This window comes from Neovison vison, chromosome 5 (assembly GCF_020171115.1).
Source record: "Neovison vison isolate M4711 chromosome 5, ASM_NN_V1, whole genome shotgun sequence".
NCBI lineage: Eukaryota > Metazoa > Chordata > Mammalia > Carnivora > Mustelidae > Neogale > Neogale vison.
In genome coordinates this window covers 144,426,454-144,445,187 of record NC_058095.1, presented here as the reverse complement: position 1 = coordinate 144,445,187, position 18,734 = coordinate 144,426,454, and the positions used below count along the sequence as shown (strand labels likewise).

At 35.4% G+C, this 18,734-nt stretch overlaps 1 pseudogene; it reads right to left on the bottom strand.

Annotated features, from left to right (window-relative positions):
* Nucleotides 1-17,059: 17,059 nt before the first annotated feature.
* On the bottom strand, nt 17,060-17,472 carry LOC122907484 (annotated as a pseudogene).
* Nucleotides 17,473-18,734: the final 1,262 nt, after the last annotated feature.

The window sequence follows — 18,734 nt, the reverse complement described above, 5'->3', positions numbered from 1 at the left end:
AGGAAAAAACTACAAGTGTGAAATTAAAATCCAATCCTTCCTCCCTCAGGCAAAATCATTTGAATCACTGTCTACATCACAGAACATTTCAGAACAGAGTAGTATCATTCATGACAAAATTATATTTATCTGTAATGACTTTACACATACATATGGGAATTTCTTTTTTTTTTAATATTTTTATTTATTTATTTGATAGACAGAGAGAGAGAGAGAGAGAGAGAGAGATAGATCACAAGTAGGCAGAGAGGCAGGCAGAGAAAGGGGGGGAAGCAGGCTCCCTGCTGAGCAGAGCACCATGTGGGGCTCAATCCCAGGACCCTGGGATCATGACCTGAGCCGAAGGCAGAGGCCCAACCCACTGAGCCACCCAGGTGCCCCCATATGGGAATTTCTGTTTTCTCACTGTTTTCTTTTCTGCCAATACAGATTTATTAGAAAAGAAACACACACACACACACACTCAAATCTTAAGTTATTTTAAAAATTCTGACTAAGGCAAAATCTTTCCTGTTTGCCATTAATCTCTTTTCATGGACTCCAATTAAAAAAAAAAAAAAAAAACTGTTACATAAATTTTTTAAAAAATAAGTTGAATATCTGAATAGACATTTTTCTAAAAAAGACATACAGGTAGCCAATAGGCACATGAAAAGATGCTCAACATCACCAATCAACAAGGAAATGCAAATCAAAACCATAATGAAATATTACATCATACCTGTCAAAATGGCTATTACCAGAAAGCCAAGAAATGTGTGTTGGAGAGACAAGAGAACATACATACAGAAACAAGGGAACATACAGTGGTGGTGGAAATGTAAATTCCTGAAACCACTATGTAAAATAGTATTGAGGTTCCTGAAAAATCATAAACAGAACCACAATCTATCTAGCTATCTCATTTCTGGGTGTATAATCACCACCCCACACCCTGGAAAAAAGCACTAATCCAAAAAGATATATCTACCTCTATGTTTACTGCAGTATTATTTACAATAGTCAAGATATGGAACAGTCCATGTGCCCATCAATGGATGAATGGAATGGATAAAGAAGATATAGTATATATACACAATGTAATATTACTCAGCCATAAAAAAGAATGCAATCTTGCCATTTGTGACAACATATGTGGACCTAGGGGGCATTATGCTAAGTGCTAAGAGTCAGGAAGATAAAGACAAATACAATATGGTTTCACTCATATGTGGAATCTGAAAAGCAAATGAGAGGTATGTGGGTGGTTCAGTCCATTAAGCATCCAACCTTTGGTTTTGGCTCATGTCATGATCTCAGGGTCATGAGATCAAGTCCCTCATCAGGCTCTGAGCTCAGTAGAGAGGCTGCTTAAGATCCTCTCTTTCTCATCCTCTCTGTCCCTCCCCAACACTTCTAAATAAATAAATAAATCTTTAAAAAATAAAATAAAAAACAAATGAGCAAACAAACCAAAAAACAGACTCTTATATACAGAGAACAACTGGTGTTTTTCAGAGGAAAGGTGGGTGGGAGCTGGGTAAAATAGATAAAGGGGAATAAGAGGTACAAACTCTTTGTGTAGAGATAAAAAATACAACATGGGGAATATTGTTAGTATTATTTTAATAATGTTATATGGTGACCAGTGGTAACTACACTTATCATGGTGAGGACTAAGTAATGCACAGAATTGTTGAATCAATATTTTATACATCCAAAACTAATATAACAGTGTATGTTACTTATACTTCAATAAAAAAGTAATAAAAAGAAAAAGTATTATCTAAATTTAAAATAATTCTGCTTTCGAGGGCATCTGCAGGGCTCAGTAGGTTAAACATCTGCCTTTGGCTCAGGTCATGATTCCCAGGGTACTGGGATAGAACCCCACATCATCAGGCTCCCTGCTGAGCAGGGTTTCTGCTTCTTCCTCTGCTTTTGCCCCTCCCCTCCTCACTCATGCTCTCTCTAGCTCCGTTTCTCTCTCTAATAAATAAAATATTTAAAAATAAATAAATAAATAAAACATTCTGCTTTCAAAAAATAAACTATTAGGACTTCATCAAAATAAAAACCATCTGCACCCCAAAGGAAATAATCAACAAAAATAAAAGACAACCAACTGAAAGGAAGGTGATATTTATAAATGACATATCCAAAAAGGAGTTAATATCTAAAATACATGAAGAACTTATATAACACCCAAAAAACAAGTAATCCAATTAAAAATGGGTGGAAGACATGAATAGACATTTTTTTTCCAAAGAAGATAAACAGATGGCCAACAGACACATGCAAAGATGTTCAACATCACTCATCATTGGGGAAATGCAAATCAAAACCACAATGAGATGCCATCTCACACCTGTCGGAATGACTGAAATTAAAAAAAACACAAGAAACAAGTGTTAGTGAGCATGTAGAGAAAAATGAACCCTCATGTACTATTGGTAGGAATGTTAACTATTGGTAGGAATGCACGCTATTGGTAGGAATGCACTAGTTTGCATATATTCCTGTGGAAAATAGTATGGTGGTTCCTCAAAAAATTAAAAAATACAACTACTCTATGATCCAGTAATTCCACTATTGGGTATTTACCCCAAGAATAAAAAGCACTAATTGAAAAGATACATGCACCCCTATGTTTATTGCAGCATTATTTATAATAGTCAGATTATGGAAGCAGCCCAAGTATCCATTGATAGATAAATGGATAAGAAAGCTGTGGAACACACACACACACATACACATACACACACAATGGAATAGTCAGATGTAAGTAAGGATGAGATCTTGCAATTTGCAATTGCAACAGCATGAATAAATCTAAGAAGTATAATACTAAGTGAAATAAATGAGTCAAGAGAAAGACAAATACCCTGTGATTTCACCCATATGAGGAATTTAAAAGAAACATACAAAGAAAAAAAAAGAGAGAGAGAGAGAAACCAAAGAACAGACTCTTAACTATAGAGAACAAACTAATGGTTACCAAAGGGGAGGTGGGTGAAATAGGCAAAGGGGATTAAGGGTATACTCGTGGGGGTGCCTAGATGGCTCAGTCAGTTAAGCGTCCACCTCTTGATTTCAGCTTGGTCATGGTCAGCATGGTTGTGAGTTCAAACCCTGCACTGAACTCTGCACTGGGCATGGAGCCCCCATGGGATTTTTCTCTTTCTCTCCCCCTGCCCCTCCCCCACTGTCCCTCTCTCTTAAAAGCAAAAAAGAAGATTATACTTATGTGAGCACTGAACAATGTATAGACTTGTCAAATCACTATACAGTATTCCTGAAACTAATATAATGCTATATGTTAACTATACCAGAATTAGAATTCTAAAAATTAAAAAATATTCTGCTTTCAAAATAAAACAAAATTTCAAACATTTTTGTTGTTCAGACACCTCAGTATGTTAAGCACTAAACTTAATTAGTTTTTTATTTTTAATGAAATGTACTTTGTATGACCTGACAACACAATTTCTCAGCCCTAAGCACACTGGACACGTTCCTCATAAATTATGCTCTCTCTAGACCTAAATAATTACATGTTTCCCCACTCCTTGAAATGCTTTTTCTTTTCTTCCTTTTTCAATTTTCTAATAATCTTAATTTAATATAATATGAAATTTTTACTTACTATAAGCATTACTTCACTAAATGCTATGATTACACCAAAACTGTAATACAGACATTTTTTACATTTTACACCACTCATTTGACTTTTGACAAATTAACAAATTTGTGATTGTTTCCTTGCTAAACAAACCATATGCTGGAAATCAATATGTTGTCTCTTTTATTCTCCTTCGATGTCATAAAGTTACAATTGTGCTTAATATATACTAGGTGCCAATAACTACTCCCTAACAAATATGTGTGACCATATGGACTCTTAATACAAAACTATTTACTGGAAACCATATAAATTTGTGACATTAATGTAGTATTTAGCAGTGAGTATTTCCATATATTGTTTATGTGTACATATGTGTATAAATGTAATATGTATATATGTTTATAAATGTACATATGAACATATATATCTATATTAAAACTGGAACATAGTTGCTCAGTATAGTTTATTATTATTTTTTAAAGATTTTATTTATTTATTTGACAGAGATCACAAGTAGTCAAAAGAGGCAGGCAGGGAGAGAGAGGAGGAAGCAGGCTTTCTGCGGAGTAGAGAGCCTGACGTGGGGCTCGATCCCAGAACCCTGGGATCATGACCAGAGCCAAAGGCAGAGGCTTTAATCCTGTGAGCCACCCAGGTGCCCCAGATTATCATTACGAGACTACTACTACTAGAAGAACTAGACTTGGTGCATAACCAAGGTCTACACTGTATTATAATTTTTTTTAAAATTTTTAAGTTTTCAGTCAGGCAATGCTTATTAAGTATTTTTCTCAATGTAAATGTAATTTGCATTAATTATTAGCTATTGTCTTCATATTCTGAGAAATTCAGATTTATTTTGCAATAAGCAGAGAGGCAAGTAGCTCATACTTGGTGAAAGTAAACACATAGGTAATATTTTAACAAGTGTGAAAAAATAATACAGAGGCTTAGATTATATTTAACCAAATTGAGAAGAGAGTGGGAGCTGATTTTGTTTCATATTTTTGTTTTCACTCCTTCTTTTGTTTTACCTTTTTTTTTTTTTTCCTTTCTCCACTCTTCATTTTCTTTTAAACCAGAAAAAACAAGCTGATCCTGCGGGATAACAAAGGAATAAACTATTTGAGCTCCATTCATGGGATAAAGAGACCTCCAGCTGATACATGTGATTGTTCCAAGTGAAGAATCTGATTACTCACGAAAAGAGTGAAAAAGTGGTAATAGGGGCATTGTTTTCACAGACAGCCCATGGCTTCTGGGTTTGCATCCACAGCATAGTAGGAAAAGTAAAGAAATCAGAGTGGGACATTTCAGAACATGGGTTGACATGAAAGGAAGCCAAGGCACACTGGAAGACAGAGCATTAGCCTCACCTCAGCAGCTTGAGTTAGTCACATCTTTATTTCCCAGTGATTTGTATGCTGGAGCAAAAATGATGTGCTGTGCACACTATACCCAGCTTCTCTCCACTACTTACTGTTCTTTGGCCAGGTCAATTATTTTCTTAGATATTTTGAGCATTGCTCAAAAGTAACAAATTATTCAAATATAAGTAACCTGAGCAATTCTGAGTACTTTGGCTGATGTACTAGTTCTTCCACAGTGATTTAAGTCACTTAGATGAACATCATGAACATCGTAAGAATAGAAAATTGTGTGTGTGTGTGTGTGTAAAGCTTAATATCTTGGATTAGCTGGTAGATAAGTAGATTGGTACAAATACTGTTACAATGTCAAATAAAGGTCTAATTTATACATGTTTTCAATTATATTGGCCTTTTTGAATGGCATAAACAGCTCCAATTTACATTACACTAATGAAAATTGCTTCAAAGAAATGCAGCAAACACATTTATAACAATATTCCTTACGGAATTTATTTTTTTAATTATTTCTTTAAAGATTTTGTTTATTTATTTGACAGGGAGAGACACAAGGAGAGAGGGAACACAAGCAGGGAGAATGAGAGAGGGAGAGAAGCAGGTTTCCCGCTGAGCAGGGAGCCTGATGTGGGACTGGATCTCAGGATCCTGGGATCATGACCTGAGCCAAAGGCAGAGGCTTAACGACTGAGCCACCCAGGTGTCCCCAGATTTTATTATTTTAATCACATATTTTTAAAAGCCTACTAAAAAAGTAATCTAATGCATAATGTTGCATAATTTTATTTATTTACACATATTTACCAAGTTTCTATATTAGATTTCTTCATCATATTTAATCTTCATCTTTGATAGGCACAGCAAAATGAACTTAAGAAAGATGCTAAAGTTACTCTTTCTTGTTGCACAGGGGAATATCAGCCAGGGCAAACTTGTTGAACTTCATCCAACCAGTATATTCGGAAGTGAAATTGGCTATAGAAGCTTAAGGTCTTAACAAACAAGCACCATCACTCTGGGATAAATTTATGGTTCACTCATCTATTTCCCATTCAGACATGTATATTATGGCAGTTATTGCAGTGTGTCTCAGTTTTTTGAGTGTGTCTGTATCTACAAAAATGTGATGAGCTCCCCCAAATTGGAGATGTCTGTGATTCACTTCTGTATCTGCTATGTAAGTACCCAATAATGTTCTAATAGCTTATGTAGATTAGTCACTTAAGAAATTGATTTCATACATTTGAGACAAGGAATTTGAAGACTTAAAAAAAGATAATCAATCCATTCCATCATTTATAAGAGAACATCCAATGAACATTTCCTTTTAGTACTCTCTTTATGCTATTTCTATTGAAAAACTCAGAAATTAAAGAATAAACTGTGCCACACACCAACTGTGCTCATTCAATTCTGATGATAAGAAACGATGCACTGTGTAAAACATCTTTGTCAGCAGGAGGCTGTCTTTTTACAATTTGGCTGTATCAAGAGTTGTTTCTTTTTGAAATGGTAATGAGCTCATTATTTATCAACTCTTGCAGAGTTCTACTTAATTCCAAAAATTATATCAATGTTAATTTCAAGTACATTTTAAATCATGCTTATGAAACCATTTTCCTTTGTTTTCTTTAATATCTTAATTTGTACAATATTTATTCATTTTGTTCTTATGCACAATTTGGTTTTAAAAGAAAAATAAATGATGCTCAGGTTGAGATTTCCAGGCATTGGGTATGAATAAAATATTGATTAGATTATATAGATATCTGGGGTGCCTGGCTGGCTCAGTCAGTTGAGCATCTGACTTGTGATTTCGGCTCAGGTCATGACCTCAGGGTGAGATAGAGCTCCGAGCCAGGCTCCATGCTCAGTGGGAAGTTTGCTTGGAATTCTCTCTCTCCCTTTCCCCAACCCCCACTTTTTCTCTCCCTCTCTCAAATAACAAATGCATAAATCTTTAAAAATTAAAAAAAAAAATAGAATACATAGATATCTAATAGGTTTAAAATTTAATAATCTTTTTCAATCTTAAAGCTTTGACTTTCTTGGGGCATATGGGTGGCTCAGTCTATTAAGCTTCTGCCTTCAACTCAGGTCATGATCTCAGAGGGTCCTAGGATCAAGCCCCACATCAGGCTTCCTGCTTTGCTTAGTAGGGAGTCTGTTTCTCCCTCTCCCTGTCCAACTACCCCTGCTGGTGCTCTCTTGCTCTCTCCCTCTCTCTGTCAAACAAATAAATAAATAAAAGCTTTAAATAAAGAATTTCTTTTCCCATTTGTAGATTAATATTTTTATAAAATCCACAGTTACTGCAACATCTATTTTGTTTAAAGGAACTCCTAAGAATTTTGTTAAAGCATATTTTTGAAAAACTGAATCAAAATAATTTATATTTTATTTCCAAATATTGTATTAAAGTCCATGATTAAATGAATGTGCTGATACATAACACATGATCATCTGATTTTTGCATGATATCCAAGATGGATCCAATGCTTTTAATGTCAGACTATAGAGACAGTTATGATCTTTTATTTTTTTAATTTTTTATTGTTTATAAACATATATTTTTATCCCCAGGGGTACAGGTCTGTGAATCGCCAGGTTTACGAGACAGTTATGATCTTAAACAAAAAAAGGAAATGTTTTATAAACAGGACAGAAGTTGGACGTTTAAGCTGTTTGCTGCATGTACTTGGCGAGACCATCCTTCTTCATCTCTAGAGTTGAAGCACATAAAACAGTGAAACATAAATGTTAGGTGTTGTTACTCTAAAGCAATAGGTTGAAAGGATTTAGAGTGCCACTTCAGGCCTAAATATAACAAGAGGGACTAGATTTACCTTCTTGTCTAAAACACATAAAAACCCAGGCAAAATTTATGATACTATAGTTTTCATGACACTGATGTGTGGTTAAGAAAGAGCAGTGGAAAAAAAATGATACAATGAGCCCTATGATTGCATATAGACTAGTGCCTTAGGAGAGTTAGTTGGCCACAGTACATGAAGGTGAAAACCGGGAGGAGTCAGCAGAGTCCCAAATGAGGAAAGATATAAGCTTGGAGTGACTATAAAGTGTCTAAAGTTCACTAGGATGAGCAATAAAAAAGAGAAAATTGCAGAGATAGAACTATGGAGATCCACAGATGGTCTCCCTCAAGAATTCAGGAAACTGCCCAAGACCAGGGGACAAAACCATCAAATGATTAAAGAAACATTGCCTGTACACACAAAAGACTGTGAACAGCACCTGTTCCTATCAGTCAAAGTAGAATGCCACATAATTCAAGGCTCATTAGGTAGAATATTTAAACCTACTCTAGATTAAATCCTTCTTTGTATTGCCTGACAAAGTTTAATAGCAAGCCTCAATGGGGAAAAATATCTGTCTGCACGTAACTTAAACTCTATTCCAGGACAAGGATGAAGAATATTGATTGTAATATAAATATTTATGGTAATAGCACCCAATAAAGTAATATTCACAGTGTTTAGAATTTATTAAAAACTAACAGTCATACATACATATATACAATCCATAAGAAAAACCAATTTCTCAAAACTAAGCTGAACTGATGTCAAAGTTAGCAAAAAAAGATATCAGAACAGTTATTCTGAGTGTATTCCACAAGTTTAATAAGCTATAAAAACGATTGTGTCACACAGAGAGAAGCTATACACACACACACACAAATTAAACTGGACTTCCATATATAAGGATGATGATGTCTGAGTTAGATCAATATGTGTGTGTGTATTTGATGGGATAAATTAAAAAATGTTTAATTACTTGGAAACAAAGAAGTAGAAACTATCAAAAGTAAAACACAAAGGGAAAAGAAGCTGAAAAATAAAAATGAACAGAGTAGCAGTGGACTGTGAAACAACTTTAAGATGTCTAATATATGGGTAACTGGAATTCACAAAAGAGGGAAAGTAGAAGGGACCAAAACAAATTGAAGATATGACTGTGGAGTATTTTCCAACTTTGGAAAAATAGTACTAAACCACATGTGTAAGAAATTCAGAGAATAAGCACAGGAAACATGAATAAAACTACCCTAAGTCAATTTATAATCAATTTATAATCAAAACAAGCAATAAATGGAAATAGACGAAGACTATAGTCAATGGAAAAAGTGTTTACAAAAGTTTATCAAGTCCAGAGCAAGATATAAACATGTTACTTCCACTGAGCCAACCAGGGCAAGTTCTCTTTCAGTTCTTACAATCACTAAAGGTGTAAATTGTGAGAAATATACACTTGTTTCTTGGAAAAATATTGGGTTCCTGCTGATATACACACATTCCCAAGACTCCCTCTGAATAATTTGGAGAAAAGTAATGACACAGCACCACCTGAGGACTCAATTTATGGACTGTTGACTACAGTTATTATTGCTATGCACTTTGTAGGTTGGGTTTAGATTTCTAGTTATTTTTCTCAGACACCCTAGAAAAGTACTGTCAACAAATTGAGTAGGGTGTTGATTACTAAACAGCAGAGGTACTGAATTTTGTATTTCAACAATCAAGGTAGCACAGTTTTAAGAAAGCTTCTTAGTGGGGGAATAAAGTAGACTGCACTTCATTTCTCCAAACACTGAGAAGGATTGGTCTAAATTTCTCCTATTAGTATCTTTCTCTGAATCAGTCAAACGTGAAAGTGGACAGAATTTTTTTTAAGAAAATGAAAATAATACTTTGACAGTTTCAAGAAAGATGGGGTCATGACATTATAGATAACTGTTCTCCAAAGTTAACACAAAGAACTTTAAGAAGAATGTTATGGTATCTTCCTCAAACAGATAAATTGGGAAAGGGTGGTTAAAATACACATAGTTGAGAAACTTATGGCACATAGAGTATCTTTTTGATTCATAACATATTTCTATTATATTAATGCCATAAAAATATAATGTGAACAATACACATGATGTTTTTGATCATCCCTGGTCCATGTGCTTCAAGTGTTCTTAGAGATGTTAGTCGCTGGTCTTGCTCTATTGAGTAAAGCTGATATAACATCCCTGGACACTAGCTAAAAATTAAAAAACAAAAACAAAAACCTGTAACCAAGGACAATAGAGAGAACTATGTTCCAGGATACACCCCATGTCAGATAAGCAGCTTGAAGAGAAATACAAAGCACTATTTGGATGGACTCATCATATAATAATGGCTCTAATGGAATATCATATTCATCAACAAGCTGTGAACATTCTTGTTTCACACCCATGAAGTTTTGTGGATATTGCAGGAGCTATGGAATTGAATGTTTTTAAAGGTCACTGTTGGGGAAGGCTGTACTTGAGAGTTAGATCAAATAAGTAAGTTTATGGGGAACTTGACAAACCTAACTTACGGCAGAATGTCACTAAATGTCGTGGACTTGATCACTGTTCTTTAGCTTTCTAGGTAGTATATAGTATACATTGAAAGAACCCTTTTCCAGGGTTCAATCGTTTGGGGTTGGAAAGAAACAACAAATGGCACTAAATTGGGGAACATAGAAGTGTTATATCATGATACCTAAAAACCAGTGGTATTTAAATTCTACTGAGACATCTGAGATAAAGTTATATCCCAAATTCAGAATGCAGAATTTACTAAAAATATCTTCCAGTCACCCTCCTGTTTATGAGAAATGTTAGGTAAATGAGAAAATGCTATTATTTTGAGAAGGGACAAAGAACAATGCAGTAATTTTAATGGTTGTTGGTTTATAAAGCATTATTTTAATCTTTCTATCACAGTTACTTACAATAAAGGGACTTCTAAGTCACTCAACCAATGAAATTAAAACCAGCTTTATATAAACAGTGATTCTCAAGAAGACAATATGTGTTTGGAAGGTGACTTGAAACCCCTGATTGAGAAAACACCTACAGGGCTGACCAAAGAAGGAAGTAAATCCTTCTTGGAAAAATTACATATTGAATTAAGTGCTCCCATCAACAAAGGATGATGGAGCTGAAGGAGTAACTGAGCTGGTAAAAGGATGTTAGAGGGTCTGTGAAAAGAATGTTAGATGGATGTGGTTGAGATTATTGTGTTCTGAGGGGACTGGTCATTAGGGTTTTTTTCTTTACATAAAACTTTGCAGCAAATATTTTAAGACAAATAATAGCTATCTAGAAAATACTTATTAAGGTGATATTGACTAAGGTCAGAGGATAAACTAAAGAGGTTGGACTTATACTGGCTGGATATACTGATAATATTCAGAATTATAGCAATAAATATACAAAGAATTAGAAAAGAGGCAAGAGAAACAAGGGTCAAAAGTTTAAATATGTAAATTAAATTCTATAGAGAGAACTGAACAATTTCTGTACAGCACGTAACACCTTTATAAAAAACTAATTTAAATTAAGAAAATTCTTAAGTGAATATCCTGGAAGATTGATAAGGTTTAATTTCAAATTTAGGTATTTTAAGATTTCCTGGATGGATAGAATTTGAATGAGACTAGGTTGAAGAAGGGACTGAAGGATCAAACACTTACAATAAAGTAAGAAAAATAAATTCTCTTCAGAAGAATGTAACACCTACACTCCCTAGCCCACTTGGTGGGTAAAGAAGAACTAAACTTCTCTACAGTGTACTACTTCAAGATACAAGGTTATACTTGCAGTGAGATCCAAGGACATGAAAATCTGCAAGTGGAAAGTTAATGAAAACTATAGAGGATTTTGAAACCATAAGATATGTTTCAGACATAATACAAGCATTAAGAAGGAATTAATATGGTATTTAGGGAAAAATTTACATTGAGGATCGGGAATCTCTGTTGGGACTGTAACAGTACTCAGAGGAGCATCAATTACTGAAAAAAAAAAAAAAAGGCAGTTTTCTGTTTGACTTACCAAAATGTTGCATTTCCCCCATTCTTTTCATAGGAATAACTATGCCCCAACACACACCATTATGGAAATAAAACACATGATATAGGCTGTGTTTTTCATGAAATGAAAGGCATCTTAATCTGCATGCAATAATATATAAAGAAAGGCTATTAAAGGCATTGGCAGTCATGTAGCATCTATAGGAAATGAAGAAAGAAGGCCTAATTGTTGCATTTCAAGAAAAGGACAAGTAGACCACATTTCTACAGGGAAATGGAACATCCTGAGATTTAAACTCGACCTTATTTTGTGGACAGCATTGGGTATTGGATATATTGATTCTTCTTTAATCCCTCTGGTGAACAGAGAAGGGAGTGGAGGAGAGAGAAAATGAAAAAAAGCTAAATGCTTAAGAAATCTCACAAGCAAGCAATATTAGCATAAAGCTCCTTCTCAAAAAAATCAGTGTGTTGGATCTTTCATCTCCATTCACCTTACACACACTCATGTACCACACAAGAGATGGCTGAGAATTGTGCATTGCGGTATTCCTTGAAAGCAGGACTTCAGGCTAGATTGAGACACGTTTTGCAAAATTTGAAAAACAGAAGAAAAGACATTACTTTCTAGCTGCAGTTACCGGAAAATGCATAGGCAAGGTAAATCTTAGTTTCCAGTTGAGTTCCTGTGAATGATTTGTTTTATTGTTGTAGGTAGGTTAGACACTGGTTGTAGGTTCCTAGAAATTTAGGCACTTTCTAAACGCATTGATTTCCAACTTTCACTCATCTAGCCCTTACAATATTTAAGATTCTCTGATTCTCTTACTACTTAAAACACCCCAAGTGAATCATTTTTCCAGCTAGAACTTCACTGTTATTGTACTTAGTATCAATATTTGGTAACAGACCCAAAAGTTGGGAAACTGGTATTAGTTTATCTTGCCAGGTTAAATATGAAAGAGGCGTGTGTAGGTTTATGTGTTTTCCATCAGTAGGCAATGGAATATCAGTAGTCCACAGTATACAGTAAAATAAGTTACTAACATTCATTAGCACCTTCATTTTGGAATATAAATGAATCCCCATGTGTGAGAGCATCGTGGAAAAGAAATAAGTCTCTGGCTTCACTTCACTGCATTGTAAGTAACTGGTTCCTAGGGAGATAAGACTATAAATCATTTCTAAGAAATACTCAATCTCCAGTTTCCAGGGCATATTTACTACACAATCAATTTTTTACCAAGTCTACCAAGTAGTTCTTTTTATGCCCAAATCCCAGACCATGAAGGGATGTGAAAACATTCTTGAAGAATTGTCTCCTACTGACTTTTAGGGGGAAAAAGTACTTTAAGAAAATACCAAGTCCAAATTGAAGTGTGAAATTCGCCTGGGTGGCTCAGTGGGTTAAGCCGCTGCCTTCGGCTCAGGTCATGATCTCGGGGTCCTGGGATCGAGTCCCGCATCGGGCTCTCTGCTCTGCAGGGAGCCTGCTTCCTCTTCTCTCTCTCTCTGCCTGCCTCTCTGCCTACTTGTGATCTCTCTCTGTCAAATAAATAAATAATAAAATCTTAAACAAAAAAAAAAAAAAAAGAATTTAAATTATAACATGGTTGATTGTTTTCTTTCAATGATCATGTAGACGGAATAAATTACAGGATTTATCCAGAGGTTTAGTTTCAAGGTAAGTAAGGAAAAAGTGAAAAAAGGTGATTAGATAATTTGCAACTATTTAACTGTTCTTATAAATCACTGATTTTAATCTGGACATAGAGAAAAAAATAAACAGGAAAATGGAAATAGTAACGGGAAAAAAGTTATGAATATGTTATGATTCTGCTGCAATCTAGAGGTAGACTTTAATAAAGCACCCTGAAAAGGTGACATGAAATAGTATAAAAAGGAGTGAAATATTTCAAAGTATATTATTATAAATAGTATGATTTGTTCCATAACAAGATTTTTAGTGTGACCATGACCGAATCGAAGAAGTAAGCAGAAAACATGGTCACCATTTAAGAGGGTAACAAGCATAATCTCTTCCAGTCCCGTCCATGTTGCTACAAAAGTTGGATATTCGTCCTTTCTGATGGGGAGGTTGGGGTACCAGGTGGTGGGTATTATAGAGGGCACGGCTTGCATGGAGCACTGGGTGTGGTGAAAAAATAATGAATACTGTTTTTCTGAAAATAAATAAATTGGGGAAAAAAAAAGAAAAAAAAGAGGGTAACAAGCAAAAGAATAGCAAGTCATACATGTGGTTGATATTGTAGTGGAAATAACTAATTTCTGATTACATTTTAGAATGCAGAGGACTATGGATGGCCAGGGAAGCTGTAATCTCTACTGAAGCCAAGGTAAACCTAGTTGAAGAGCATGAGGGAATTCATTAAGATTGTAGCATACAACTAGTCCTTCAGGTGCAATTTTGCATGTTTTCCTATGGGTATAAGACTGTTAGTCCAAGATACGATCTGTGTAATGTTGGCTCATAAAACCTTAAAAACAATATAGTTGGCTCTTAGCTTCTTGAGTATGTGCCTTACAACAGAAATGGAATTTTGGAGTTAATGAAGACTGAGGTGGACATTTTTCCAAAGATTTTCAGAAATGTTTTAACTTACATACTATTTTCCTCATTTTAGAGACAACAAAAAAAGTGCTTAAATAATATTCACATGTGATTTAATGCTTAAATCACAGCAGTCAATTACAGCCTTGTGGGACAGCTTATAATGGGTCCGTGGTATAACCTAATGAGTTCATAGCCCAGGAGACTAAATTTGTAAGAGTTAGAACTGTTAGTATTTTTTGAAATAAAAAGTGCGCAGTTTAGAATATTGTGAACAGTAACTTCCTTTCAATTTAAAATAGGAAGAAGGACATTCAAATCCCTTCTCGGGTCTGTTATGCTATTATTTCCAAAGAATCAACAAGAACCATGAACATTTTTGCCTCTGGGGACAGGGTATATCAGTACATCATAGGGATCTTTACTATGTAATTTTATAATATTTTGTGCTGCTTTCTGTTATTAGACATATGCACTTATGTGTGTATGTGCATGTGTGTGTGGCTTATTCAAAAGCACGATGTAAATGCTGACTAATTTAAATAAATATTTGCTTCATAATTTTACATTAAAATTTAGTTACAAAATAAAGAAAATAAAAATGACTCAAAATACATTTCTATTTATTTCTATTACTTTTTATTCCAACAGTGATTAATTTGATTTATTCCTTTCAGACTTTAAGAATAACTCATGGTGAACTCACTTGCAATTCTCATATAAAACAAATCAAAAGTTGATAAAGAAAACTTTCTAGATGATATTCCTATGTGAGCTGCCAGCACTCAGTGTGAAAGAGCATTAGTGTCATTTATATGAAAAGTCTTTCAAGTCAATGACAGAACTGGGCCAGAAGCAATGAGAATAAATTAAGTGAAACAATGTTCAATGACCATCTGAAACCACAGTACAGAAGCTGCCAGAGGTTCTTTCCTCTTACATGGACTAATAGAAACAAAAACCTAACCTTCATCTTTTTGGGAGGCAAAACTATCATATTTGTACTTTTAACCTATCAACACTAATCAAGAGAAAAATGTATTTTATTTATTTTAGCTGATAACAATAAAAGTCTCAATAAATTGATTACAAATGTTTGAAAATAGTCAGGGTGCATCTAGGTGGCTCAGTCGTTAATTGTCTGCCTCGGGTTCAGGTCATGATCCCAGGGTCCTGGGATCAAGCCTTCATTGGGCTCCCTGCTTGGCAGGAAGCCTGCTTCTCCCTCTCCCACTCCTCCTGCTTGTGTTCCCTCTCTCCTTGTGTATCTTTCTGTCAGATAAACAAAATCTTTAAAACAAACGAACAAATGTTTAAAAATAGTGAAACCAAATGCATAGAAAATGCATGGCTGAAATGGCATTCAATATACTTAAAAAATTTAATGGCATTTTATTCTATTGAACAGTTCTAAACTTGGCATCAAAATTTATCAAATATTCCCCCTACCCCAGTACACACACACACACACACACACACACAGAGGATGTGGCCCAACACTGAAAAAGTCCATTTCAAAACTCATTAACTCCTTTGTATTTTCTATATATCTTACCTTATTCCTTTAGAAAACCTCCTTCTCAAAGAACTCAGGTAACAGGAATTATTTTAGTTCCTATTCCTTGACCACAACAAATTCATTCTACCTTTATATTATTTCTCAAATGTGTCTATGCATTTATGTCATCACTTTACCTACACTGTTGTTACTAGTAGCTAGATACGTGCATATTTCCATAAACTGGATCTCTATCCCAGGTTCACAAAATCTCTGCACTCTACTCTCTCTCTTCTTTATTGTTTAAGTATTCATCTCTCATATTTACTATATTTTCCAGATAAAAATAATGTTTTCCTTTTACTTGACCACTTAATCCACATCACTTCTTCTCTTGGCTATTACTTTGGTAACCATTCAGTCCCCACCTTTCAAGAACATTGCATCTGCCATAGAGCCAATGTGAACACAAGCCCCAAACCAGGGCTTTTGGAATCACAAGAACAACAAAACCAGCCTTTCTCTTCACTTAGAAAGGGATTGCAAATCTGAGGGTCTAAAGCTCCAATTTCCAAACACAGAAAACCTGGAGTTCAATGTAAAAATGGAAACCAAAATGTATCTGAAATGAAAAATAGTACCTCCTCATGTACTCAAGGTCAAGATGGTTCTTAAGGAATAAGTATCTCTGGTTGTCCACCTGGCCTCTTGCATTAGGAATGGCCCCACTCCAGCATTTTTAAAGGAAGATGTTTTCGTTTCTATTTCATTTCCCAAAAGGGTATAAAATCTACTAAAAGAGATATAATCAATCAAAATAAATCAGCTCACTCACACGATACTGCCAGATAATGATTTTTTTGTTGCTGAGCATAGTCAAAGTTCTGGGTAATCTGAGAAGAGAATTCAAAACTGACAACTACATTTGCTGACAAGTTTATGCAAGACACACATACATTTTTTTCTAGTGTATGTGTCAAAGGATGAGGACCCCAATCATCAAAATAAGTTACTTTGTACATTATGGTGCAAGGAACAAAAAGGGAAAGAGGCTTTATCAGAGAATGACTGAAAGGCATTTTGCAAAATGTCCCTATCACTCTGAAGCAGTAGGATTGGAGCCCAAGGCCTTGTGGTCCTCATTAGCTTTACACCTGCTCTTCTTTGGTTGCAGGGGCCTCAGTGGGAGCTGTCTGTTCTAAAAGTTCTGCTGGCGTCTCCTCCTCTTCCTCTTTCTGAGGACAGAGGTAGTGGTGTTTCTGCATACATTCTTGCATGGCCCAAAACTGGTCCACACAGTCTGATGGCTTGGTATCTTCTGTGCTATACTGCAAGCAAAAAAGGGCCCACTTAAACTGTTTCCCACAGGGGCCACTGGCCATGCCCCATAGGGGCCCTTTCCATGGCCAGTTCCAGTTAATGTCCCCATTTGGCAAGATCAATCCATGCTCATTAGGATTCTTGGGATCATCAAGCACCAGCTCGCACTGCTTGGAGCTTCGTGATTGTCATAGGTCCCAGACAGGATTCACTCTTTCCCTTCCTGTGGGCAGTAGGCCATGGCTGCAGCCCGGGACTCAGGCCTTGAAGCTGCAGCGCCAGTGGCGTCATTAACAAAATGCAGGGGCTCCCGCTACAACCCTTCTCAGGCAGGGCTGTCCGCTGCCAGTCCCAGGTGGACCTGCCCCCAACAGGCCCGCCCACCACTTGCTTGCCTCTGCCTGGTATTTACTATTAACAGCTCAACTTATCTCGCATGTTTTTGTTTTTTTTTCTGCCCCCAAAACTTTCACTTTTCCTCTAGCACTGGAGTATTTTCAGCATTTTTGAGTCATAACGCACTGTGTCATTAACCTGTGTGATCTTAATATCTGCCTTACATTTTTAGTATGAATAGCATCAGTAAAATATTTTAAAACTTAGTGATCACCATTTTAATAAGTCTGTACAAGTCTATTATTTTTTTAAGATGTTATTCATTCATTTATTTATTTATTAATTTATTTATTTGACACAGAGAGAGAGAGACAGCATAGAAGGAATACAAGCAGGGAGAGGGGGAGAGGGAGAGTCAGGCTTTCTGCTGAGCAGGGAGCCCAGTGTGGGCCTGGATTCCAGGACCCTGGGATCAGGACCTGAGCCAAAGGCAGACATTTAATGACTGAGCCACACAGGTGCCCCTGTACATGTCTTTTGATAAATTTGCTAAATAATGTATCATAAAGCAAGAAAATGTGTGTTTTTTTTTCCTTTTTTCACGAATTAGCGATGACAGGCTCAAAGATATTAAAGTAATATAATACAACATGCCTAAGTTTATAGACATAGTAAGTGGTGAAATCATACTTTGGTCCATTACTTATGGCCCATACTCATTTCATACCTTTATATTGCCTGTGAAAAAAACTTTTAGAAAAGGTCATAAAATGCAAACAAACAAACAAACAAAAAATCTGTTTTGCCTGCTGTTATTCAACAAAATTATTTTGATTTCTGCCAGTGCTTTCTCTAATACATATTATGACTTTATGTAACTTACTTATCTGCATATCTGTACCTCCCTTGATTTTGATCAAACTAGGGCCATTAGACGATCTATCAAATTTAGGAATAAAAAAAATTACTGAAATTACATCATGACATTATACATTTCCTCTGTATCCTATTCTTTTGGTGGTATTTACCTTAAGCTTTATTGAGATATAACTGACACATTGTACTGTGTAATTTAAGGTAATTTAATACACATATATATTGTGAAATGATTACCAAAATAATGTCAGTTATCACATCCGTCACTGACATAATGACCTGTGTGTGTGT